At 35.3% G+C, this 26,789-nt stretch overlaps 1 protein-coding gene and 1 pseudogene across 5 annotated transcripts in view; both read left to right on the plus strand.

The window, feature by feature from the left end:
• The window catches only part of NAALADL2 (N-acetylated alpha-linked acidic dipeptidase like 2), a 1,340,010-nt gene that overhangs the window by 445,169 nt on the left and 868,052 nt on the right, over nt 1–26,789 (plus strand). The gene's annotated exons all lie outside the window — the stretch shown is intronic.
• Nucleotides 12,387–20,681, plus strand: LOC123394535 (annotated as a pseudogene).

The following is a 26,789-nucleotide window of genomic DNA, read 5'->3' on the forward strand; positions in this document are numbered from 1 at the left end:
GCATTGCTTTGGACACTTTAAATGGCCACATTTAAGCCTCACATCCACCTTGTGAGAACTGGTCTCAGCTTCTCCATTTTACAGAAGGCTCCAAGAAATTATGAAACTCATAGGAGTAAATAGGAACTAAGTGGTAGAGTTGGGATTCAAACCTAGGTCTGTAGGACTGCTGTAATGATGGTCTTGAATAGATATGGACTTCTTGTCATTTTCACACAAGTTGGAAATTTTTTCAAATTCAGAGCACTTAATGTAAGTAGATTTGTGTTTAAATTTGAATGTATCGAATGTATGCAACTGTTTATTCAACAAATATTTATTGACATATAATGTACCAGACATATTATTAGGAACTACTGAAGCTACGTTCAATGTGTCATGCACACAGCACCTCATAGTCTACTGTGTTTGTGTGTGCGTGTGTATCACTATATTTATATGTATATAGATAAATATATATCTATCTTATATAGATAATGTATCTTGCTTATGGAGCTTCAGAACTCTCTGATAACATTGTAGAATTACTCTGTCTCAAACTTTGGAATCTAATTAAAGGTATGGTCATTTAACTTGGATACTGTAATGCCTTGTGTGGTCAGTTTGGAGACCTCAGTATCTATGTAACGCCAGTCATTAAAGATGCTATTTTGAGAGCATCAGCAGGGAATCTCTATAGATCTTTTTTGCCACCTTCTCACAGTGGGAACTAATATGTAGTAATCTTCAGCCATTTCTTCCCTACCCTTTTCTTCCTAACCCACAATGTAATTAAATCCCTTGATTAAAGAATCTGTTAAACATTCCATGTGCATAATGCCCTTAATAGTGGCTCTAGATTCAATGGTTTGCACAAATGAATTTAATTTAGCTTTATATTAGAAAACCCCTTAAACTCAAAACATAATTTTTGAAATATAGAAGTCTATTTCTTTATAAAGAAAAGTACAATTTTCTCTGAACTAGGCTTTAATTTGGAGGCTGCTATCTAGCTTCGCCTAAAACTTTTGCACATATGGGGATATCATCTTGTAGGGATAAATAAGTTATAAGCAGTTAATTGTTAGAAATGTCAGGTGTAAGCAAAATTTTCAAACTCAGTTTAGTTATTTTTTATTTTTTAAATTTTGAGAGAGGGAGAGTGTGAGCAAGGGGAGGAGCAGAGGGACAGAGAGAATGTCACCATATTCCACGCTGAGCATGGAACCCGACATAGGGCTCGCTCTCACAACTCTGAGATCATGACCTAAGCTAGTATCAAGAGTCAGATGCTTGACTGACTGAACCACCAAGGTGCCCATCAAACCCAAATTTATTTTTTTGTTTTAATCTTCAGCTTTGAAGAGAAATCAATGATGATATAGATTGTCAAATGCATTTCTTGAAGGGTATACATTGAGAATTATGAGACATGAAGTGTCTTAGCCAATTTAGTGCCTCTGAAGAAAAGTTAGTCATGGGATTTAGGCATTTTAAAAGGAGATATAAGAAGGCTACTATATGCAAATTACTAATCCTGTGGATGTTATTTAAGTCACCTGATTTTACTCCCACAATAGTATCTAAAACCATTATTGTGACCATCTGTATACAAGTCTTCATGCCTAAAAGAAAATAAAGGAACATTTAAGCATAGATGTGATATTTGATTCCTTCTTAAATGAACAGTTCCCCAGTCAAATAAGTGGACACTTTAGTTCAGGTACAAGAAACCATTTGTACAAGGGCATTGTAGAATGACTGGTGTCTTTGAAAATTTTCAATGATTACTTCCTATTATGTATCCAGTAAACATCAGTTATGGGGGTGTCGACTTTGTTTTTCTGGAATGGCGTAAACCATGTTTACAATCCACTGATTAGAGTTGAGTTTTAAGGCTAGCTAACTTTTAAACAGAGTAGATGGTTGTATGCTGTTTTCACTTCATCTCAGAACATGTATACCCCTATAATCTCAGCTTTTTGCCCATCCAGATGGCACGTGAGCCCATGAGCACATGTCAAAGATGTTAACCACAGTTTAGATGAGCTGCTTTTGTAGCAAGCACCAGATTTTCTTCACAAATATGAGACGAGATCGGGCGCGTTCAGGGTGGTATGGCCGTAGACTCTTCACAAATATGAGAACAGAATATCAATTCCTCTTGACTCCAGTCTCCCCCACTGATCCTTAATGTGCCACGTTAAAATACTTGCATAGTGGACAAGAAGGCAGCATGGGGATTTCCTGACCCTCTTTCCTGCCAAATTGACAGGTTGCATTGCAGCAGGTGCACAGCAAAGCGATTAAGAACGTAAAGGTTGACAAAACATGTGTGATATGACTGCAGGCGGTTTATGTGAATGACATGTCATGGCAAATATTGGCCTCAAGAGATTACAGCTAGGGTTCTGGGGTATAAGGACAATCTATATGCATATAAAAGCATCATTGAGTTGGTGAGTGCTCAAGAAAAAAATAACTTTGACTGGGAGTCTACATCAATGGAGTACATTGCAATTCAAGGTATATTTTTTGCTACTTAAATATTTTACAAATGTCCTATTTATATGAGGCAATGCGATAAACATCTGTCTTGGGAGATGTGATTTTTTGACTGCTGAACAACTCACTCAGCTGCCAGGAGGACCAAGAACCTGGTTTGTTAAAATTCATGATTGGAAAAAAAATCCAATGTCATCCAATTCAGTTTAAGAACACGTGGAGCCCTTGTTGTCAGCCTCTCCGCTTCTGGGATGGCTGACATTTTACATGGAACAAAATAAACTTAATACAAGTGTTGTTGCCTTGCTCAGTGATTTTCAGAAATATTCAAGAAGCAGGAGTTAAAAAGTAGATTTGGATGACAAAATAAACATTCACTGTGTATGTGCACAAACATTTGCATAGAAATTTCCACAGACAGAGATATGGACTGCCCAAAATCTTTCCGTGGACCCCCAGCTGAGAGACCCAGATTAAGGATTTGTGTGTTCATATGCATTTTTTAAGAGACAGGGAAATAGATTTCATGAAAGGATTTCATAGTCTAGATAGCATTAAGACGATTTCTAAAGTCTTCTCTCTATCAAAAAATTGTGTAATTTACTTCATATCCCAATACATTCATGTTAAGACTTATTAGCTTCTCCCCAGAGAAACAAATATCTATATCTTAAGAAAAAAAAATTCTATGGGTCCCTTGATTGTGACTAAAATAACTCTAATTTTCTGTATAAAAATGTAATGCAAAGAAAATTTTCTGCACTTTTTGATCAGCACTTAAAGGCAATCTCAAAATAAAATAACATTACCAGCATGTATTAAGGTAGAGTGTTATTTGCCTATTTTTTTACTTCATATGGACCATTTAAACTAAATGCTGTCTATAGATATAAATACTTATGAGAAATAAAAATATCTTTATAGTGCTTATATTAATACTTGAATGTTTTGACTTTTGGTTACTAGTTCACTTACAAATAAATTAAAAGGAAATCCTGTAATCTTTTGGAAAAAAAATAAAATGTTTGTTTTGAGGCTTATATAAAAATCTAGTATTTTAACCAGATTTATTTCTATCATATGTGTTGTAATATATGCCATATATTGATTTTGATATAATCATATGTTAATGGCACACACAATCTTAGATTTCAGCAGCATGATGCATTTTACACAAAAGTGTTAGAATCTCTTCTCTTCATTATGACGTGTGTAGGAATAGGGTTTGAGTTCTTATGTGGAAGAGTCCATCAGAGACAAACAATGAGAGAGGCAAGACCCATGAAAACAATTGTGGAATAACTGAAGCTTTTTTTTTTTTTTAATTTTTTTAAATTTATTTTCAGCATAACAGTATTCATTATTTTTGCACCACACCCAGTGCTCCATGCAATCTGTGCCCTCTATAATACCCACCACCTGGTACCCCGACCTCCCACCCACCCTGCCCCTTCAAAACCCTCAGATTGTTTTTCAGAGTCCATAGTCTCTCATGATTCACCTCCCCTTCCAATTTCCCCCAACTCCCTTCTCCTCTCTAACTCCCCATGTCCTCCATGCTATTTGTTATGCTCCACAAATAAGTGAAACCATATGATAATTGACTCTCTCTGCTTGACTTACTTCACTCAGCATAATCTCTTCCAGTCCCGTCCATGTTGCTATAAAAGTTGGGTATTCATCCTTTCTGATGGAGGCCTAATATTCCATAGTGTATATGGACCATCGAAGCTTTTGTTTTTCCTCTTCAGCTTATTTGCTACGCTTCCTTTCTAATATGGCTAATCATCCTTTAGCCTCTTTCCCCTCTGTCTCTTCCATCATATAACTTTCTTATGAAACTTTAGCATAAAATGATCCAATAAAAATCTTCACAGTAAAATGTTGTATTTTTACATGGTGTAAAATTTCAAGCGTAAGTTTTGTGGCAGTATCTGCTCTACACCCTTCAAAAATACAACAGATGACATCTGTTGAGATTTAAAGTTAAGTCTTATTTTACTGGCCTCCTTAACTTTTCCTCATTCACTGGGTCATACCTAGAATTCCCTAGCTTGAAAATTTTTATAGCAAAATGAATTCTATTGACTATGTTACTGATTTTTTTTTTTTAATCTTTCTCTGTTACAATGCATTTTAACAGTCATGTTTTGAAGGATGGCCTGAAGGGAGCTTTGGACTGGGGTCTTAGTTGCGTATTGTCTTAGCGCGGGCTGCTATAAAGAAATAGCATAGGCTTGGCGCCTTAAATCCCAGACAGTTTCTCACAGTGCTAGAGACCGGGAAGGCCAAGATCAAGGCGCCTACAGATTCCTCTCCTGGTGAGAACCCTCTTCCTGGCTTGCAGATGATTCTTAATGTCCTTGTACCACAGAGAAGTAGAGATCAATCCTGTCTCTCTTCCCTTTTCCTGTAAAGACACTCATCAAATCACGGGGCTCTACCTTCATGACCTAAAATAAACTGAATTACCTCTCAAAGGTCCCACTCCAAATGCCATCATTTTGGAGGTTTGGGTGTTGGCATATGAGTTTTGAGGGGACATTCAGTCCATAATTTGTGCTGTTCCAACAAACTACTCAGACTCTGACCTCTGCTTTCATATATTTGGCATCTATGCAGATACTCCTTTCCCTCCTTTGTCCATCAAATTTCGTATCTTGGTGATTCAGTACAATACTAAATCACCAAATTTTACGGAATCAGCAAATTTATGAAGTTTATCAGTGTATTCTTGAGCCAAATTGAATTGCTCTCTGGTTATCTTGAATAGAGTCCTCCTTTTATAAATCAGCTTATTGAGTAAATAGAGATTTCCTCAGTCTGTTCTCAGTTTTCAACTCTGCCAGTATTAGACATCTGGAAAAAGCCCCCTCACCCCACACCCTGATGCACAAAACAAACAAAAAATACCAAACCCAACCACAAAATAAAAATATCATTTTGAATATAACTGTTTACTTCCAGGTTTGGTTTTATTACCTTTCAGCTTTGTTTCAGGGGATTCTTTTATTATAAATACATTTTCCTTAGCTTAAAGAGCCATAGCTTTTAGTGCCTATAGCTATCTTAAGTGTTTGAAGATATGTAATGTTGAATATAAATTAGAATTTTAAGTAGAATTGCAAGGGAGATATACGAGAACCAATAAGTAGTAGCTATAAGGCAAGAGGTTTAGCTGAAGATAAAGAAGGACTTTTATAAAGTTTAAAGATAACATGAGTTTTCTTTCTAAGAAAAACAGAAATTTACTATAATAAGACAGTAAATTCCTTATAAACAGAGCTCAGCATTTACTTGAATTACTACTAATTAGGAAGATATAGAAAAGACTCATGGAGTTACATATGATGATTTTAGGGTATTTTAAAACCAAGAGTGTTCTATTGAGATGTTAGTATTTATGTATACATTTGACGGAAAGTCATCTTGAAGAATACAAAGTGATATAATGGAACTTTCAAATTTGGTTACTTAGCATTTGATTTTGAAATGACTTTGCAATTAAATCTGAATCTATAATAGAGTGATAAATATGTAGGCACAATGTAATAAGATCTTCAGGAATAAAATTTATAAGATATTTTGATGAAAAACAGTATTTAAATGATTAAACATAATACTTGAACTGAGCATGTAGTGAATTATTGATTGCTAAATGAGAACCTGGATAAAAGATTTTGACGTATTAATGAAAATTTTTTTCCCAAGTAAATTTTGATATCATTATTATTTGCATCTTAATGGAATTGGATCAAACTTTTTCTATGTATTATGGCCTAGGCAGCAAAAACTTCCTAAGATTGCATGAAAGAACATGTTCCTGTGAAAAATCTATATTGCAAAAACCTACATGTTCTGGATTAAGTGTTTAAAAGCACCTTAATTTATAGGTCTTGCTGCCTGGGATTACACATCTCATGTTACTCTACATCTGGTGTCTGTGATGATTGCTTACTTCATTTATAAGGACGTGTCTGTGATGATTGCTTACTTCATTTATAAGGACAAAATGACCCCAACCTCTTTCTCTCTGGCAATAAGCTCAACATGTTCTTTTCTTTCTGTCCCTCTACAGCAAGAAAAGGTTCATTCTGGTTTTTCTCACCTTCCCATTACCCCCACTGTTACTCATTAAAGAAGTCATATGTGATATTCTCCTTCTCATAATTAGTATGCCTTAGAAGGGACATAGGATAAAAAATGACCAGGAAGGTAATAGAGGAACTATGTGTTTATTTGTTCTTATTAAAAGAATGCATAAAGAAGAGAACTCAAGTGCAGTGCCACACGTGCCTGCAGGCCTTTTGCTGCCTTCAATGTTTATATAAAATTCAGTATTAGTATGGTGCCTCCATCTCAGTAAGCATATTTAGTTTAAGTTATTTTATGTGATTATGTATGAAAAAGATTTTTAGTTTTTCCAGCACAGGATAAACCAAAATAAGCCAAAATAGTATTGGTTGTTTGTTTGTTTGTTTATGGAAGCATAAATGGACTTCTACCATACAATTACAATTAGAGCTTCCAAAATATTTTATATATGGCCTTCTAAATTTACTAGTATACACACTAAACACATGTCCCTTATACTTACTTTATTCATCTTTGCTAATGAGGCTTACAGAGTGAGTAAAATATGTCTGTTTAACTAAAGAACACCTTATATAGACTATATCTTTAATTGCGAAGATGAAAAAGAGACCCAATTTTGCTCCTTCTTAACCTTGTCAAAGTCAGACTTCCGGGTTAATCCACTTTACTGTAGATCAATCAACGAATATAGTCTTCAGTCTAAGTGCTGAAAGAATTAGGACCTTATTTTCAATGACTTTGCCTTTAACATATGTATACTTAATTGGCTTCTGGCTATGGTCTCCTAACATGTTTTTTGGTTTGTTTTAGTTCCTGTATTTCTGTTTTTTTTTTTTTTTTTTTTTTTTGTCTTGAGGTAACACTGCATTAACACCTTTGAAATCCAAATTATTTTCTTTTCCATATGATTGTTAAATTTCTATGTATTAAGTTTTTATATATCTAGCAATATATTCGCAATATATTCTATATGATAGCTTCAAAGGAATTTTAAATCTGTATTTTTTAATTCAAGTGAATTAACAGGTTCATCTTTTTTTTTTTTTTTTTTTTTTTGTCTTCACTTCTCATCCTACCAGCTACAACTCCATTTTTCTTACTTCCTTCTAGCCAGGCTTCTTTAAATAATTGTCCCTGATGGCTTCTTCCTGTTTTTCCCTCCTCCTTTAAGTCCATTCTTGTCAGGCATTTGCTCACACCATTTACCAAAAGTACTTTTATCTAAGTCACTAATTACTTTTCATCTCTAAATCCATCAGCAAATTCTTAATCCCTATCCTACTTGATCCCTGAGCAGCCTTTGACAGTGTTGATTACTATTTCCTCCTTCCATTTTTAACCTTAGAGTGTCACCCTTGGCAATCTCCTTTGCAGTTGATCCACTTAGACCCACTCTTTCTAAGTTGGAGTACCCAGGAGTCAGTCCTTGGCCCTCTCTGTTTTCCCTTCCTCTGTAGTGGTCTTATTATCAGCTCTATGTTAACAGCTTTCAGCTCTCCATTGCCGCTTCTGGTCATTCTTCTGAACCCTAGACTCATATGGCCAATTATGTACTCAGCATCCCTACCTGGATATTTAATGCACATCTCAAACTATGCTATACATCTGATAGTCTTCCCCAAACCTGCTGTGGTATACCACATTTCAGTAGGAATGAACTCCATTCTCCCAGCTGCCTAGCCTTAAAAAAAAAAAAAAAAAAGCATAAAACAACCATAAAAACTCTTTTTTTTTTTTAATAGCCTGCATTTAACCCACTGGGAAATGATAATGTTTATGCCTTCAGAATACATCCAGAGTTTGACTACTTCTTACTTCGGCTAACACCACCATGGTCTCAACTACCATCATCTCTTGTTTGGAGTATTTCACTAGTGTCATACCAGTTTTCTGCTTCTATCCTGGGCCCCCTTACAATTTACCATCTACATAATTACAGCAGCCATCCTAGAATATGCTTGATATGCTACTACTTTAAGGCCCCTCTGTCTGGATTGTTTTTCTCACAGAAAACCTTTTGGCTTGTGTCCATCACCTCCTTTGCCTTTGCTTAGATGTTACTTTCTTCATCAGGTATATTAGTTTCTTAGGGCTGCTGTAGCAAATTGGTATAAACTGAGGGGCTTAGCACAACAGAAATTTATTCTCTCAGTTCTGCAATTCAGAAATCTGAAATCAATGTGTTGATAGGCTGCCATAACAAAATACCATAGCATAGCTGGTTTATAAACAACAACAACAACAAAAATATTTATCTCAGTTCTGGAGGCTGAGAAGTCTGAGATCAAGGCAAGGACAGATTCCTTATCTGGTGAGGAGGGCCTGCTTTCTGGTTCATAGATCACTATCATCTTCTTACTGTGGCCCCACAGGGCAGAACAGGTGAGAGAGTTCTCTGGAATGTTCTTTATAAGGGTACTAATCCCATTCATGAGGTTCCACCCTCATGACTTAATGACCTTCCAAAGTCCCACTTCCAAATACTGGAGATTAGGCTTCAAAGTATGAATTTTGGTGGGGGGGCTTTAGGGGGAACACAAACATTCAATCTGTAGCAATAGGGTTATTTCCTTCTAAAGACTCTAAGGTAGAATCCATTTACACCTCTCTTCCAGATTCTGGTGTCACTCCTTGGCTAGTAGCTGCATATCTCCAGTCTCTTATCACCATCTTCATATGGCCTTCATCTTTGTGTGAGTCTGCCCAACTCTCCCTCTGCCTTTCTCTTATAAGGTCATCTGTCATTGGATTAAGTGCCCACCCTAAATCCAGGATGATCCCATCTCAAGATCTATAACTTAATTATTTCTGCAAAGATCCTGTTTCCCAGTAAGGTCACCATCATATGTTCCAGGTAGACATATGTTAGGGGGAAGGTGAAACACTAATCAACCTACCACCTCACATGGCCTGTCCTGACCATTTGTTTAAAAACTATAGTATCCATTTACCCTTTCTACTTTTTAAATTAAGTCAATAATCTCTAATGCAAAATCTTTGGGGCTAGATGTGTTTTGGAATTTAGGCTTTTTTTTTTTTTTTTTTGCATTTTAGGAAGATTAGATGGTACATATTATATATAATATACTAGCCTTAGTAGAGTTTGGGCATCACATCATTATTAAACACATGAGCATTTCTGAGGAGAAATATATGGCTATTGCATGATGAGATAGAAAAATATATATATATATACACACACACACATATATGTAACTTTACATCAGTTCAGGTCAAATTTTGATTTGACCTGATTATTTGATTTGACCTGATTATTTGATATGACCTTGATTATTCTGTGCCAAGAAGCTTAAAGAAAAACTTGGCATCTTTTTGTTTTTTACTTGTTCACTGTGTTGTCTATCCTTTATAATTTGTCTTCCAACTATCTGACACTGGATAAGGGCAGTGTCTTTGTCTGTTTTACTCCTGATGTATCCCAATCTGTTAGACTATCATCAGCATAGATGCTTAATATTTGAATGAACGCCTCCTAATATTGCTTGTTTCAGGAATGTTCCTCTGGAAATTAGGGCCAGAGATATAAGAGGGAACAAACAAACAAACAAACAAAAAAGACTCCAAAAGTAATAGAAGGGAAAATGCTTAACTTACCTTTTGGATTTGCTGTTGCATCTCATTTTATATATGCCAGATTTGGTAAATGAACATTTATGAATTAAATAATAGAATTATATAAACAGTTGTACTCGTTAAGAACACCTTCATAGGGCGCCTGAGTGGCTCAGTGGGTTAAGCCGCTGTCTTTGGCTCAGGTCATGATCCCAGGGTCCTGGGATGGAGTCCCGCATCGGGCTCTCTGCTCAGCAGGGAGCCTTCTTCCTCCTCTCTCTCTCTCTCTCTGCCTGCTTCTCTGCCTACTTGTGATCTCTCTCTGTCAAATAAATAAATAAAATCTTTAAAAAAAAAAAAAGAACACCTTTATGGTGACAGATTTTATACATGAGAACAATATTTGGTTCTTTTTTACTTAAGGTTTAATAGCTTTTGGGAAATAATTCAGGAAACAAACTGTGGTCTTCTTGGATTTACAGTGATACCAGGACACATGATATTCCCTCTATATTTATGTTGGACATCTGAATTTCAAATTCTTTATTTGCTACTTACTTTCATAATCAACACTATTTCTTTCTCTGTGTCTTTGTGGGAGAATTCCTAATAAAACTGCAAAAGTATTCAAACATTGTAGAGGACTTTATTTTATATTTATATTTTTATTTTTTAGGAGGAGTAAGAGAGAAAGCATGCCAGCAAGCTCCAGGGAGAGGCAGAAGGAGAGGAGAGATAGCATCCTAAGTGGGCTCCACACCCAGCATGTAGCCTGACCCAGGGCCTTACTTATCTCATGATCCTGAGATCATGACCTGAGCCAAAATCAAGAGTTGGACATTTAACTGACTGAGCCACCTAGGTGCCCCTAGAGAACTTTAAAAATAGGTTTTAGTTAGTGCTTATAGGTAGGTTAAATTTTTCCTTTTTTCTTTTCTCTTTTCTTTTCTCTTCTCTTCTTTCCCCTTTCCCTTTCCTTTAATAGTATGTCCATGAAACAATTATTTAAGCATGCACCGTCACACATAATAATTAACTTGCTATGGGATATCTTTGTATATTGTAAATATTTGGTTAAGACCTAAGGTACCAATTGAAGAGACTATTTTTATCAGTCTTTCCAGTAGAATAGCCATATTCTCCTGATGCCAGACTTCACTATAATGATTTGAACTACATATGCAAATGTAAAAGCCATACTAATTTTTTCCTGTGCATCGCATCTGGAAGACTTTTAAAAGACGAGTGCTTCTAAATGTTGATAATAAATCAAATTGATAAACAGTTGACTGTATTTCAAAGGTAAGCCTCAGCTGGACTCCAGCTGACCCTGAACTTCACCGGTTCATTTCCCCTTTTCTATTATCGTTTCATTTCTTTTGAGTCTTTAAAAAGTTCTCCACCTCCTCTCCCTTCCTTTTACAGGTAAGCAAACACATACACCTGCCAACCAAATAGACGATAGACAAATACACAAACTATTTTTAACTAGACCTCTACTGTAGTTACTAAACTATACCTCTCTGTCTTCAGTTAGTTCCAAAACCCTGATCCTGTAGCTTATATAAAGAGCTTCCAGTTATAAATCTGCTCTTTGCCTAGGCCTTATGCAGTCTGATTTCCACTGCTAATATTATTTTGGCAATGTCAAGGAAAAGGTTGCTAATTGTAACACTAGAAGTTTGCTCCATACATCTTTCTGTCTAGCAGCTCAACACTGAGCACTATAAGTGTCTAATTAATTGAACTTGATTTAGATCTTGGTTAATCTTCTGATCAGTGTCATCAACATTTAACTAAATACTAAAAGATTGCTTCCTGAGCGTCTATGATTACTGTTATATAGACTGATTAATATCTTTATTAATAGGCTACCATATACATTCCTCAAATGTACCCTTGCCATTTATTTCTGGGGCTTAAGTTGAAAGAGCAGAAAGACTTCCACTTTCATCTGTTCACATATATTTTGAGCACCTTTCGTTGTTGTGGATGTGGGCATGGTGCCAGGGTGGGGGTGGGGGATACATATGATATCTCACATGGAGCTTGCATTTTAATAGAATGTAACAGAAGGGAGATAGACAATTAACAAAACTACACAAGCATGAGATTGTATCAGGGGGTGATCAGTATTAAGGAAATATAATGGGGTCATGGGTCAGAGAGGGATCTTTAGATAGGATTGTCAGGGTGGCCCTCTTAGAGAATGTAATATCTGACCTGACCCCTACATGATGGAAAGAAACCAGCTATGTGAAGATCATGGGGAAAAGTCCCTAGAAGAGAAAATTGCAAGACTAAGACTGAAAGTTTTTGAGGAGGAAAAAGAATGTGAGGGAGTCTGGAATGTTGTGAACAAGGACAAAAAAGCCATGAGACGATGCAGTGAAAGAGTAAGCAGTGTCTGGGTAATAGAGGGTTAGGCAGCCTTAGAAGTTTGGGTTAGATCCTTAGTATAATGGGAAGTCATTAGAAGATTTAAAAAGTAAGGCAGTGACATGAGCTGATTCATGTTTTTGAAAAGATCACTCTGGCTTTGTGTGGAGAATAGAAGAAAAGGAAAAGGAGCAGCCCCCCCCCCCCCCCCCGCAAAAGGCTTGTCTATTTGTAGTTTGAAATGTAACATGTTAGAAAGCACAATGACCTGCTTTTGTATGTACCACTCATTGAGATTTAGCCCTTAGCACTTGGGCTATCACTTGGTAAGCATTCAATAAATATAACTAATGGTCTATAAATGCAGCACAGAATTAATTAGCTTTTTTTTTTTCTTTCTTTAAAGGATATGTGCCCAGAACAAATGCATAACCATATCACTTTTAAATGAATTTAAATGTGACGTCTCTCAGATTATAGACTCACCTTTGTAAGGAAGCACATGAAAATAAATTTAAATGGTTATTATAATGGATTTTCATTCAATCCCTCAAATACTTGAGTGCTTAGTGTGTGCTACATACTCTGCCAAAGTAAATCAGATATGAACATTTCCTTCAAGAAGCTTGTATTAAAATTCAAAGACTTTAAAAAAAAACACGTGTTTTTATGACTCTGATAAAATTTGCTTTTATCAGTATTAACAATCTAATTACATAGTCACACACAAATTTTTTTTTTAAGTTTGAGAGAGAGAGGGGTAGGGAAGCAGTAGAGGGAGGAGAGAGAGAGAAAAAAACCCAAGCAGACTCTGGGCTAAGCAGAGAGCCCCACACACAAGTTGATCTATGACCCTGTGATCATGACTAGAGCCCAAACTAAGAGTCTGACACTCAACTGACTGTGCACCACCCAGGTGCCCCACAAAAATTTGTTTTGAATTACGTTTAAAGACATGCATTTCATGTTGCTGTAGTACTTCTTTGACAAGTTCAGTTCTTTCTTTTTTCTTTTTTTTTTTTTAAGATTTTATTTATTTATTTGACAGAGATCACAAGTAGGCAGAGAGGCAGGCAGAGAGAGAGAGAGAGAGGAGGAAGCAGGCTCCCTGCTGAGCAGAAAACCCAATTCAGGACTCGATCCCAGGTCCTGGAGATCATGACCTGAGCCGAAGGCAGAGGCTTAACCTACTGAGCCACCCAGGCGCCCAACATGTTCAGTTCTAAGTGGGAACCAAAGCAGTTCTGTCTTTTCCTCAATTTACTTGATCTCCTCTATTTTGTTTTGTAAGAAAATGTGACAATATCAATTTTTATGTTCCTATATTTAACTTCTTTGCAGTCATTTTTCTACATAATTTTTATGTTTAAAATTATAAAATACTTAAAGGGATGATCTCAGAAGCAATTTTGCTATATGCTGCCATATTGCCATTTTCTTTTTTCATTGTCATTTTTTATATTGAATGTATTATCCCCTATACAAGTTTATATATATATATATGTATATCCCCTATACAAGTATATATATATATATATATATATATCCCCTATATAAGTGTGTATATATATATATATATCTCCTTCTTGTATCACTTTCAACTTTTATTCACGTAGTCTATTTTTTAAGACTTATTTATTTGTGAGCACAGGGCACAAGGGCTAAAGGAGAGGGAGATTGAGTTTTAAGCAGACTCCAGGCTGAGTGCAGAGCTGGACAACCCAGGGCTCTAAGATCATGACCCGAGTTGAAACCAAGACTTGGACACTCAACTGACTATGCCACCCAGGAGCCCCTCACTCATGTAGTCTTGATTGGTAAATTTGTTTTACTTTATTGAATAATTATTTTTCACATTTACATCTATTTTTCAAGCAGTTTGAGATTTGCATGGGTTTCATTTATAACTAAGAATAGTTATTTACATTTTGTTCTGTTATTTCAACATCAAGCAATTTATACTTTCATATTATGATGGTGATTTTGTTTCATTATTTTATCTCCCAAGCAGTTAGAGAATAATTTTTATTATACTGAATAGAATGTGTTTAACATAACTTCATATATTACAAATACACCCTGTTGCCTTTTCACACAAATACTTTTGACTGAGTAATAGACATTTCCCCGCAAAACCCTTAAAGACAGTGCTTAAGTGGTTCATAGTATTTAGTAACACAGATGCAGAATCTGAGGTAAGCATGCTTTTGGTTTCAAGCATAGATAACTGGAGGGATTGTTCTTCTATCTTGAAATTTATAAATGTGCAGTATGGTACTACTCTCAGTTTCATTTTTGGGGGGAACTTGAGCATTTTAATCTATATACTTGGGTCCTTCTGAAGTTTGGAGAGAGGTGATTTTATAGATGTTTTTTCTCTTTTTTATGGCTCTCCTTGAATTTCTGTTAAAAGTAGGTTTCCTCTGAAAAAATAATGAATACTGCTTTTCTGAAAATAAATAAATTGAAAAATTTTTTAAATAAAATAAAAGATAAAAAAAAAAGTAGGTTTGCTCTTATACCCTTTCTGAGACTCTAATTAATCCTTTACATCATTGTTTACTGTTGTTTTTCCTAGGAGTTCTGGGAGAATTTCTTGAGTTCATCTTGAGTTGGTCTTCTAGTTCACGTCTTTGATTTTCTGTAGTACCCAATCTGCTAATCACTTTATCCATTATGACTTTAAATTTGAAAAGCACCATTTTTATTCCAAACAATTAGTTCTGATATATATGGTTACATTTCTAATACTGTTTGCTTTAATTTCTATGATGGAGCATTCTATTAAATCTTATTTTAGCTGTGAATGAAAATGTATGTATTTCTCAATCTCTTGATATAAATGCTTCATATGCATCCTGTAGCCCTGACCCAGCAGGCTATCCCTTTGCAGTTTCTTACATTGCAGAATCTTCTCAGACATCTGACTTCTGTCAGTAAGTTTGGTCAAAGATTGGAGTGTTATCTGCTCACATTGTTTTCTATTATTTCCCAAAATATGGAAGATAGGTACAGAGTTAGTGCTCAGAAATGGAATTTCTTATTCTAAATGGTCTCTCTGTACATTGCCAGACTTGCTGTAATGTTTATAGTATGATGAATATCCCATACCACAGACAAGATGCTATAGTGCCTGGCATTTCTATCATATTGACAATGGCACTTCAGTGCATGTTGTCAAGCCCCTGCCAGGCTTTTGCTTGTTCTAGCCACTGGCATTTGAAATGGTCTTTGGTACTTCCTTGAATAGATGCTTGCTAGTGGAACCAGTGAGCCACAGTGAAAAATAACTTATCTGTACAGAGTCTAGTTGGTTCGTGTTCTGTCTATTCTCATCTCCAGCCTTTTTGAATGAACAGATTTTTGTGGAGATCAACCAAAGCCTACTCCGCTTATTTCTCAGGCAAAATAATTTTACTCAGAAGTAGCTCAGAAGATTTACCCTCATCGTCTTCTTTAGCCTCGTTCCTCCAATCTTGAAAAGCTTTGTTGTTTCTGGCTTAGGAATGGCACCGTTTCTTGCTTTGGGGCCCACATCATATGTAAGGTTTCTTTAATTTTTATATACCAGTATTCATTTTTAATGGGCATATGGAACAGAGGAGAGTAGACACCTGTGCACATATATAAACATCTGGAAGTCTCAATTTGAATTAATTTTAGAAATATAAACACTCATTTTCAAATTTAAAAATCTGGCAAGAGGCGTAGCAGTCCAATATGATATGTTTGCATTAAAATTACCATAGAATCCAATTAAGATATTGAAGTAATATGGTAAAGTCTAGGAAATATTGCCTCTTAATATTCAGAAATAGTTCCATAAAGCTTAGCAGTATTATGTTATTTTTTTTTCTTCTGGACTTAAATGATAATACTTAAATGATAACAAGTGCAAACAAGTGGTGATGTTTATGAATATATTGATTCTATGTTACCTCCTGTTCTTCAAAGTATAATTTCAGGCAGGAGTCAGTGATGCTGTAGGCACAGTAAGTGAAGACTACACATTTACAGAACTTGGTGGTGAAGGTAGTGCATCCAAATGAATTGTTTAGGAACTTGGCTGATTTCATTTTGTCCATCAGGACTTTATACTATTGGCTGAATTTTAAAATTGTAGTAGGAGGGTTTTTTCCCTTTTATGCATTGTGGGTAAAAAAAAGTATATTTTAGCTCCTATTTCACAGAGCCAAGTTTTTTTTTTTAATTGTTACTTTATTATTACATTAGCTCCCTGGATTTAAATTCAAAAGCATGATATTATAAAATAATACCAATCAGACTGATATTTGAAGGACCAGTTGAAGCTGGACCAAAAAAAAAAAAAAAAAAAAAAGTAGAATCAGAAAGTAGAAAGATGAAATAGGAGATTGTTCAATTGTCATAGTGAAGTAGAATGCTGTTATCAGTGAGTGCCCCCGTCTTTGTTCAAATAGCAGACTTTGACTCCATTCCTTGTTGATTAGATACCTTCCCTCTTTGGTACCTTGAGTGTTGCTTATCTGTAGCTTTTATTATACCAAAGTTGTCAGTTTACATTAAGAGAAAAGAATGGATTTGGTTCTTTTCAAATGAGATCCAAAGAGAGAAGCTGACATTTGAAAAATCTGAATTAGTGACCCCTATCATTTGTGGCATTTTTTATTGAGTTTACCAACCTTGCCCTGAGCATTTGTATTCTGTGCTTATGTTCCATTGTCTACCAGTAACCAGCATAAATATGTAATTATATGGTTTGTTTTATTGTAATAGATTTCAAAATACTCTATTATTATGGTGCTGTTTGAATTGTGTTTACTATATCAACATAAACATATAAATTGAGTCAAATTATTTGCTTGGTTAACTGCAAACCACAAGTTATTATGTGTTGTCAGTTTCAAAATGTTGCATGACAATAAAAGCATTTGATTCCCTTTGTTCAGACTTGAACCTCAAAAACTTTGTAATTATTTCCTGTAGTATCTTAGGCACAACTTTTGGAGAAGCAGTAGACATATACCGTAGCACCATTCAAGGGCCTCACATAACTATTTCAGCATGCTTTATAATTCCCACAGCGGCTAAATTATATTTTTTGTAGTTGTTAGTTTCTGTTAAATTCCAAAGTTATTTTTCCCCTTCACCTAAACCTCTGACTTGTGCTACATTCACAAAAACAACTTTACAATTAGAAAATTTCAGGTATTTTTATTTAAAAAAGTTAGCATTCCTCATGTTGCTTCTCTACTTTGAGTTTTCATTAGGTAATACAATCGTACTTTAAACTGCTCTTAGTCTATTAGGCAACTAAATTGTTTATAAACCTTGCTATTTTGAAATCTTTTTTAAACTGCTTCTCCTCAGGGTTTTAAATAAAGACACACTAAAGGCTGTGGGATTTATCTAGCTTCCTTAGCCATCTGATTCTACCACCTGCCTTTCGTTTCCTGCTGACCACCATTGTCTGCCCTGTGTGTGCCTTTCTCTTCATTCCCCATCTTTGCTTCTCTGCCTCTAGTGAATGAAAAGGGCAAATTTAAATTCAGATCCAACATTCGGAGCCAGAAGACAGAGAATATTTCATTTTATAATCCATGCATTAAAAAAACATTGCATTAATAATTGACAAGACATGACTGAATTACCTTGCATTTCCATGAAAGAAGAAAAGAAGGCACTCATGAATTCAATTTATTATTTTAATTGTTTTTTTTTCCTGATTTTACAATTCTCTTCTTCCTGTATACCTGTAGTTAACGAAGAACAACATCTATGTGATTATGTGAGAAATCTCTGTCACATGGGTAAAAGGACATTCTTCATAATGCTAAAGCAACTGTGAAAGGAACCTCCTTTCAGTTTATTGCAAATGCAACAGCAAGTCTCTCTGGGTCTGGCAGCTCAGGTGTGGGTGTGTGATATATTCGCTTTAGTGTTTCTGAAAAGAAATGAATAGGGAGAAGTTCACTATAGCATTCTCCATATGAGCCCAAGCCACAATTTCATACTGCATATGAGCTAGAGATCATGAATGTCCTTGAGATATTATATCATTACTTTCTAGAACATGGTCTGTAACAAGACAATAATACTAACATTTTATTGTAGTATAATAAAACAGAAGATGAATATAGGAACAAGAGAATATTTTTTTCTTTTATACTAGACATTCTTAGTTGAAAATATAATCCATTTACAATGTGGGGTAGGGTAAATTTATAATGAAGAATCTTATAAATCACTCATTCATTGAGTAGTAGTAGTTGATGAGCTCCTATTACATGGCTCCAGGGGATACCAAAATAAACACAGTTATCATCCAAGATAAGTTCAAAATCTATTGTCAAAGACATATTTCATTAGCATGAAAATGGCTATATGAGGGACGCCTAGGGGGCTCAGTCAGTTAAGCCTCTTCCTTCAGCTCAGGATCTCAGGATCCTGGGATTGCAGACTCCTTGCTCAGTGGGGAGCCTGCTTCTCTCTCTGCCTGTTTATATATTTCTCTCTCTGACAAATAAATAAATAAATAAAAAGAAAATGGCTACATGAAACTAGTATTTTCATTGAGGAAGCTGAAGAAGTAACTATTAAGATAGGGCTTTGAAGAGAAAAAGCATAGTTTTATGTAGAAAGAATATTTCAGAATGAAGACATGTTGTGAATAAAAACAGAGAAATGTGGAAGAGTACAGTGGTTAAGGGAATAATGAAATGCCCATTGTGACTAAATGTAATTTGCCTGGGAAGCAATGGCTAAGAAAAGACCAAAGTGGTGAAGACCAAATTCTTTATATGCCACCACATCCTTGCTAGAAATTACATATCAGATGGTATTTGTTTATGTATCATTTCAGCAGCTTATAGGTAACTATATATTAACTAAGTCCTGCTTTATCTTAATTTTGTGAACAACAATTACTAAGTAAATATAAGAGAACCAAAGATTATATCTTTAATATATTTACATATAGAAATCAACCACTTGGAGAATTCAGTTATTCAAAAGTATTTTCTAGGTCCTTTGACTTTTGTCTGGCTGCATGCTCTAAGACCAGAGCTCAGCCAGGTCATGCCCTGTGAATCAGGCCATGGGCATCCTCATGGCCATCTTCCATAAGTACTCAGGCAGGGGAGTCGACAAGAACAGGCTGTGATCCAGAAAAAGCTCACCATTGGCCCAAAGCTGCAGGATGTTGACATTGCAAAGCTGATGGAAGACCTGGATGGGAGCAAGGACCAGGTGGTAAACTTCCAGGAATATGTCACCTTCCCTGGGGGCCTTGGCTTTGATCTACAATGATGCCCTCAGTGCTGAAAATAAATCAGGAAGGTGGAGACAGCCACTATTTGGCTTGCTTAAGTCAAATATAGTGGTGGGTAATTGTTTAATAAATACCTTTTTTGGGGTCCAAAAAAAAGTATTTTCTGATCATTACTTACCTAATACTATCTCCTGGAGATACTATTTTTCTGTTAAATAAAAAAATAAGAATTTTTTCTGTTATCATAAAAGAATGTCTCTCTCAAATATTAAACTGCAGGGCAATACCAGTAAATGGAAACTAAAAGTATTATAAATTAATTCCATGATACCACCAATTGAATTAATTTTATAATGTAATATTTCACTTATTGGAATAAAAATTTAGTAATGTTAATCATTCCTAATAAAATTAAGAGTAAAATATTTTTGACATATTAAGATATACACTCAAGGTATAAAGATACTAGATACATACAAAGGGCAAGAACTAACCTAGGACTCCTGTTATTACTATTAATAAGAAAAATTGCTTTCTAATTTTTTTTAAGGAAATGATATATGAAAGAGAAGTGAATAATATATATAGGAAGAGAGGAGATAAAAGCACGATTATTTGTATGTAACATAATTTTTCGTACTAACTCCCAAGGCATATGCATAGGTGGCTCAAAAAGAACAACAGAATGAAAATTCAAAACCATTGCTATGTTCCTGCCATCTTTATGTTAAAAAAAAAAAATTCTAAACACAATAAAAAAGTTAACAATTTGGAAATAAGCTTAGCAAGATATGTATAGGTTCTTTAAATAAAATGTTAAACACTAATTTTATATATTTAATTTTGATAAAAATGTCAGTAGTTTTTTAGAAGCTTCAGGACCAAAAAAAACCCCACCAAATTGTACTATTAAAGAAAATACAAAGGGTAAAGAAAATATTGACGAAACTATAAAACTAGTTCAACCTGGTGCATTTGCAAGACACCAGCAAATAAAATGTTATGTAACTGTCAAAAGAACAGTCAAACTAACAGAATTTAATAAATTACCTGAAATTGGATGCTATTATCGATCAAAAGGACAAAGGTAGAATTACAATTGGTTATTTTGGAATTATTTTGGAATTGGGATATTAACTCCTAGTTTTCTAAAATAATTTCAGATTCTTTAAGGTGTTAATTATTTTTTAATCTACAAGAAATAGGGGCACCTGGGTGGCTCAGAGGGTTAAGCCTGTGCCTTCAGCTCAGGTCACAATCTCAGTCCTGGGATTGAGCCCCACTTTGAGCTCTCTGCTCAGCAGGGACCCTGCTTCCCCCTCTCTCTCTGCCTGCCTCTCTGCCTACTTGTGACCTCTCTCTCTATCAAATAAATCTTTTTAAAAAATCTACAAGAAATAGAAACTAAAATAAATATATATTTGCCTACAAAACTAGTAAATAAATGCAGCACTGTTGTTGCTAGGATAAATGAAAGCATGCACATTTCAAGAAGGTAACCATCAGTTGGTTTTCTATAGTTAAAAGTCTGTTTCTTGGTATGTCTTTCCCTTTTTTTCCCCTTCGCTTGTCTGTTTTGCTTTTTAAATTTTTAAAATTCTGCATGTAAGTAAAGTCATAAGGTATTTATTTTTCTCTGACTGACTCATTTCACTTAAAATTACACTTTCTAGCTTCATCCCTGTTGCAAATGGCAAGATTTTATTCTTTTTGATTGCTGAATAATACACACACAGACACACACACATACATACCACATCTTCTTTATCAACTCATCTATCAAGCAACACTTGGATTGCTGCCATAATTTGACTGTTTTGGGGTAAATACCCAGTAGTGCAATTACGGAATCTTAAGGTAGTTCTATTTTTAACTTTTTTTTTTTTTTTTAAGATTTTCTTTTGAAGTTATCTCTACACCCAGTATGGGGCTTGGACTCAACAACCCCAGGATCAAGAGTTTTATGCCTACTGACTGAGCCAGTCAGGTGCCCCTATTTTTGCTTTTTGAAGTACCTCCACACTTTTTTCCATATTGGCTGCACCAATTTACACTCCTATGAAGAATGCATGAGAATTCCTATTTTTCCACATCCTCTCCAACACTTAATGTTTTTTGTGGTTTTGATTTTAACCATTCTAACAGGTGTGAGGTGATATCTCATTGTGGTTCTGATTTACATTTCTCTGATGATGAGTGATATTGAGCATCATTTCATGTGTCTGCTTTATCATCTATACATCTTCTATTCACATATTCTCCTCATTTTTTAATTAAATTATTTCTTTTGGGGGGGGATGTTGAGTTACATAATTCTTTGTATATTTTAGATACTAACCCTTTATCAGAGATGTCATTTACAAATATATTCATTCCCCCATTCAGTAGGTTGCCTTTTCATTTTACTGTTTCCCTCCCAGCAGAACCTTTTAATTTTGATGAAATACCAGTAGTTTATTTTTGCTTTTTTTACTTGGTCTCAGGAAACCTATCTAGAAAAAAGATTGCTATGGTCAATGTCAGAGAAATTACTACCAATGCTCTCTTCTGGGATTTTTATAGTGTCATCTTGCACATTTACACCCTTAGTCCCATTTGTGTTTATCTTTGTGTATGCTGTAAGCCAGTGGTCCAGTTCCATTCTTTTGCATGCAGCTGCCCAGTTCTCCCAACACCATTGGTTGAAGAGATTGTCTTTGCCATTGCACATTCTTGCCTCCTTTGTTTTTGTTTTGTTTTCTTTTATTTAAAGATTTTATTTGTCAGAGAAAGAGAGAGAGAGAGAGAGGAAGAATGAGTGAGGGAAAGCACAACCAGGGGGAGTGGCAGGCAGAGGGAGAAGCAGCCTCCTGGCTGAGCAAGGAGCCCAATGCAGGACTGGACCCCAGGCTCCTGGGATCATGACCTGAGCCAAAGGCAGATTGTTAATGAACTGAACAACCCAGGTGTCCCTTGCCTCCTTTGTTAAAGTTTAATTGACTGTATAATTGTGGCTTTTTCCTGGGCTTTCTATTCTATTCTGTTTATCTTATGCATCTATTTTTGTGCCAGTGCCATACTGTTTTTATTATTACAACTTTATATTGTAAGTTGAAACCTGAAATTCTGATACTGCCAACTTAGTTTTTCTTTTTCAAGATTGTTTTGGTTATTCTGAGTCTCCTGTGGATCCATACAAATTTTAGGATTTTTTGTTCTAGTTCTGTAAAAAATGTTGGTATTTTGATAAGAATTCCATTTAATCTGTAGATTGCTTTGGGTAATATGAACATTTTAACATTTATTTTTCCAATCCATTAACAGGGAATATCTTTCTAAATGTTTGTACCATCTTTAATATTTTTAATCAGTGTTTTATAGTTTTTAGAGTACAGGTCTGCCACTTCCTTTGTTGAGTTTATTCCTAGGTATTTTATTATCTTTGGTGTGATTATAAATATGATTGCTTTCTTACTTTCTCTTGTTTCATTATTAGCATATAAAAATGCAATTAATTTCTTATATTGATTTTGTATCCTGCAAACTTACTAAATTCATTTATCAAATCTAGTAGTTTTTTGGGGAGAGACTTCAGAGTTTGTGTGTGTGTGTGTGTGTGTGTGTGAGAGAGATACACAGATCATCTGCAAATAGTGAAAGATTTACTTTTTCCTTACCAATTTGGATGCTTTTTGTTTCTTCATCTTGTCTAAAAGCTGTGGTTAGGACACTCAGTACTATGTTAAATAAAAGTGGTGATAGTGGACATCAACTGTGTTAGGAGAAATACTAATTTTGTCACCATTGAGTATGATGTTAGCTGTGGCTCTTTCACATATGCCCTTTATTATGTTGAGGTATGTTTCCTCTAATCCTAAATTGTTAGAGGGTTTTTATGATGAAAGGATGTTATATTTTGTCAAATGCTTTTTCTGCATCTATTGAAATGATCATATGCCTTTTGTCCCTTCTTTTATTGATGTGATGTATCACATTGATTGACTTGAGAATATTGAATCAACCTTGCATCTCACAAATAAATCCTACTTGATCATGGTGAATGATTTTTTAATGTGTTATTGTGTTCCATTTGCTAGTATTTTGTTGAGGATTCTTGCATCTATGTTCATCAGAGTTGTTGGCCTGTAGTTTCTTCTACTTTTTTTTTTTTTTTTTTGTATTGTCTTTATCTGCTTTTGGTGTCAAAGTAATGTTGGCTTTGTAGAATGAAGCTTATAACACCTTTTGCTGTATTTCAATGATTCTGGGCCATTGTGTTTTCATTTTTATTTGTCACCCTGTATTTTTTAATTTCCTCTTTGTTTTCTTGGTTGATACATTAATTGTTTAGTAACATGATATTGAACTTCTTGTGATTAATTTCTAGTTTCATACCACTGTGGTCAGAAAAGATGCATAGTATGACTTTGATCTGTTTGAATTTGTTGAGACTTGTTTTGTGGCCTGGTATGTGAACTGTTCTAGGAAAGGTCCTATGTGCACTAGGAAAGAATGTTGTTTCAGGATGGAATGTTCTGACTCTATCTGTTAGATCCATCTGGTACAATATGCTGTTCAAAGCCACTGTCTCTATGTTATTTTCTGTTTAATGATGCATCCTTGATGTAGGTTGGGTGTTGTCATCCCCTACTATTATTGTATTACTATTGATTGTTTCTTATATACTTGTTACTTACTGCTCTATATATTTGGATGCTCCCATGTTCAGTAAAAAATATTTGTAGTTGTTATATCTTGTTGTTGGATTTTACCATTTATGATTATGTAGTGTCCTTTTTTGTCCCTTGGTACAGCCTTTTTCTAAAAGTCTATTGTGTCCAATATACATATTGCTACTCCAGCTTCCTTTTTACTCCATTTGCATGATACATGTTTCTTCATCTCGTCACTTTTAATCTGCATGGGTCTTTAGGGTTGAAATGAGTCTTTTTTAGACAGCACATAGATGGGTCTTGTGTTTTGTTTTGTTTTTTATCCTTTCTGCCAGAATATGTCTTTTTATTGGAGCATTTTGTCCATTTATAGTCAAAGAAGTTATTAATTCTGTGTATTTATTGCCAATTTTTACTTGTTTTATGTTTTTGTAGTTCCTTTCTGTTCTTTTCTTTTCTCGTTCTTTTATGATTAGTTGGTTTTCTTTAGCAAAATACTTGGATTCCTTACTCTTTATTTTTTGCATATCTATTACTGTTTTTTGATTTGTGGTTGCCATTTAGTTCTTTTATGACATCTTATGTGTATAGCAGCATACATAAGGTTGGTGGTTGCTTAATTTTGAAACCATTCTTTACTCTTCTCCCTTTCACATTTCAGATATTTGATATCATATTTTATTTTCTTTTATTTTATGCTTCTCTTGACTTTTTTTTTCAGATGTATTTAATTTTCTTGCTTTTGTACTTCTTTTTTTCTTACTCCCCCCCCCCCCCCACTCATAAAGTACCCCTTACATTTCTTGTAGGGCTGGTTTAGGAGTCGTGATTTTTTTTTTTTTAAAGAATATTTCTTTATTTGTTAGAGAAAGCATGTGCACAGACAGTAGAGTGGCAGGCAGAGGGAGAAGCAGGCTCCCCACTGAGCAAAGAGCTGGATGTGGGACTTGATTCCAGGACCTTGGGATCGTGACCTAAGTCAAAGACAGATGCTTAACCAACTAGCCACTCAGGCATCCATGGACATGAATTCTTCTAACTTTTGTTTAGTAAACTTTTGATCTCTCCTTCTATTCTGAATGATAGCCTTGCTGGATAGAGTATTCTTGGCTGCAGATTTTTTCCATGTAGCACTTAGAATATGTCATGCCACTTCATTCTGGCCTGCAATGTTTCTGCTGAAAAATTGGCAGATAGCCTAAAGGGATTTCCTTTGTATGTAACTCCCCCCTCAATCCCCGGCACCCTTCAAAATTCTTTATCCCTACTTATTGCCATTTCAATTGCTATGTTTCTTGGTTTGGACCTCCTTTGGTTGAATTTGTTAGGGGATCTCTGTGCCTCCTAAATCTGGATCACTCTTTCCCTTCCCGGGAAGTTTTCAGCTGTTATTTCTTCAAATGCACTTCTGCACCCCCCCCTTTCTATCTCTTTTCCTACTGGTATCCCTATAATGCAGATGTTATTATGCTTGATGGTGTTGCTAAGTTTTCTAAGTCTTGTCTCATTATGCAGTATTTGTCTCTCACCTATTCAGCCTGTTTGCCTTACATTACTCAATCCTCTAGATCACACTGACACATTCCTTTACTTTCTGTAGCCTACTATTTATTCCATCTATTGTATTTTTAATTTCACTTATTGAATTCTTCATCTTTGATATGTTATTTTTTATCTCTTTGTTAAGGGTCTCACTGATGTCCTCTACTCTTTTCTCAAGTCCCTTGAGTATCTTTATGATTATCACTTTAAATTCTCTATCAGTCATATTACTTATTTCTGTTTTGCTTATATCTCCTGCTATGATTTTGTCCTGTTCTTTCATTTGGGACATATACCTTTGTCTCCTTATTTTGTCTACCTCTCTGTATGTTTCTGTGTGTTAGGAAAGTCATCTACATATCTTTCTCTTGAAAGTATTGGCTTTATAAAGAAGAGATCCTTAATGCCCTCCAGTGCAATATCCACTGTTCACTAGAACCCTGTTCAGCAGCTTCAAGTAGTCTCCTCTTTGTGTTGCTTGCACCCAGCTGTTGTGTCTGAATTACTTTTCTTTTCAGTCTAGTCTTCTGCAATTCTTTGCCTGTTGAGCTCTGTGCTTGCTGTCTGTGTTAGTGGTACCCAGACGGGCCAGCTCTGGTGGGGAGGGGGCTTACCTAAGGGGTAGCTGGGGACAGGGCAGCAGTTTTAGCAAAATTTGCATTGAACTTCTGGTTTTAGGCCATATTCCCCAAAACTGGGACATGGTGGAGCTGGGGGTATGTTGTATTTGTGCTGAGCTCAGGACCCAGGCCAGCAGACTTGGAGAAAATGAGTCCTTAGGAGAATTTATTGGCATGGTGTTATGCTAGCAGGGT

Source organism: Mustela putorius, unplaced genomic scaffold (assembly GCF_011764305.1).
Source record: "Mustela putorius furo isolate JIRA1106 unplaced genomic scaffold, ASM1176430v1.1 tig00003834_pilon_pilon_pilon, whole genome shotgun sequence".
In the NCBI taxonomy this organism is placed as follows: Eukaryota; Metazoa; Chordata; class Mammalia; order Carnivora; family Mustelidae; genus Mustela; species Mustela putorius.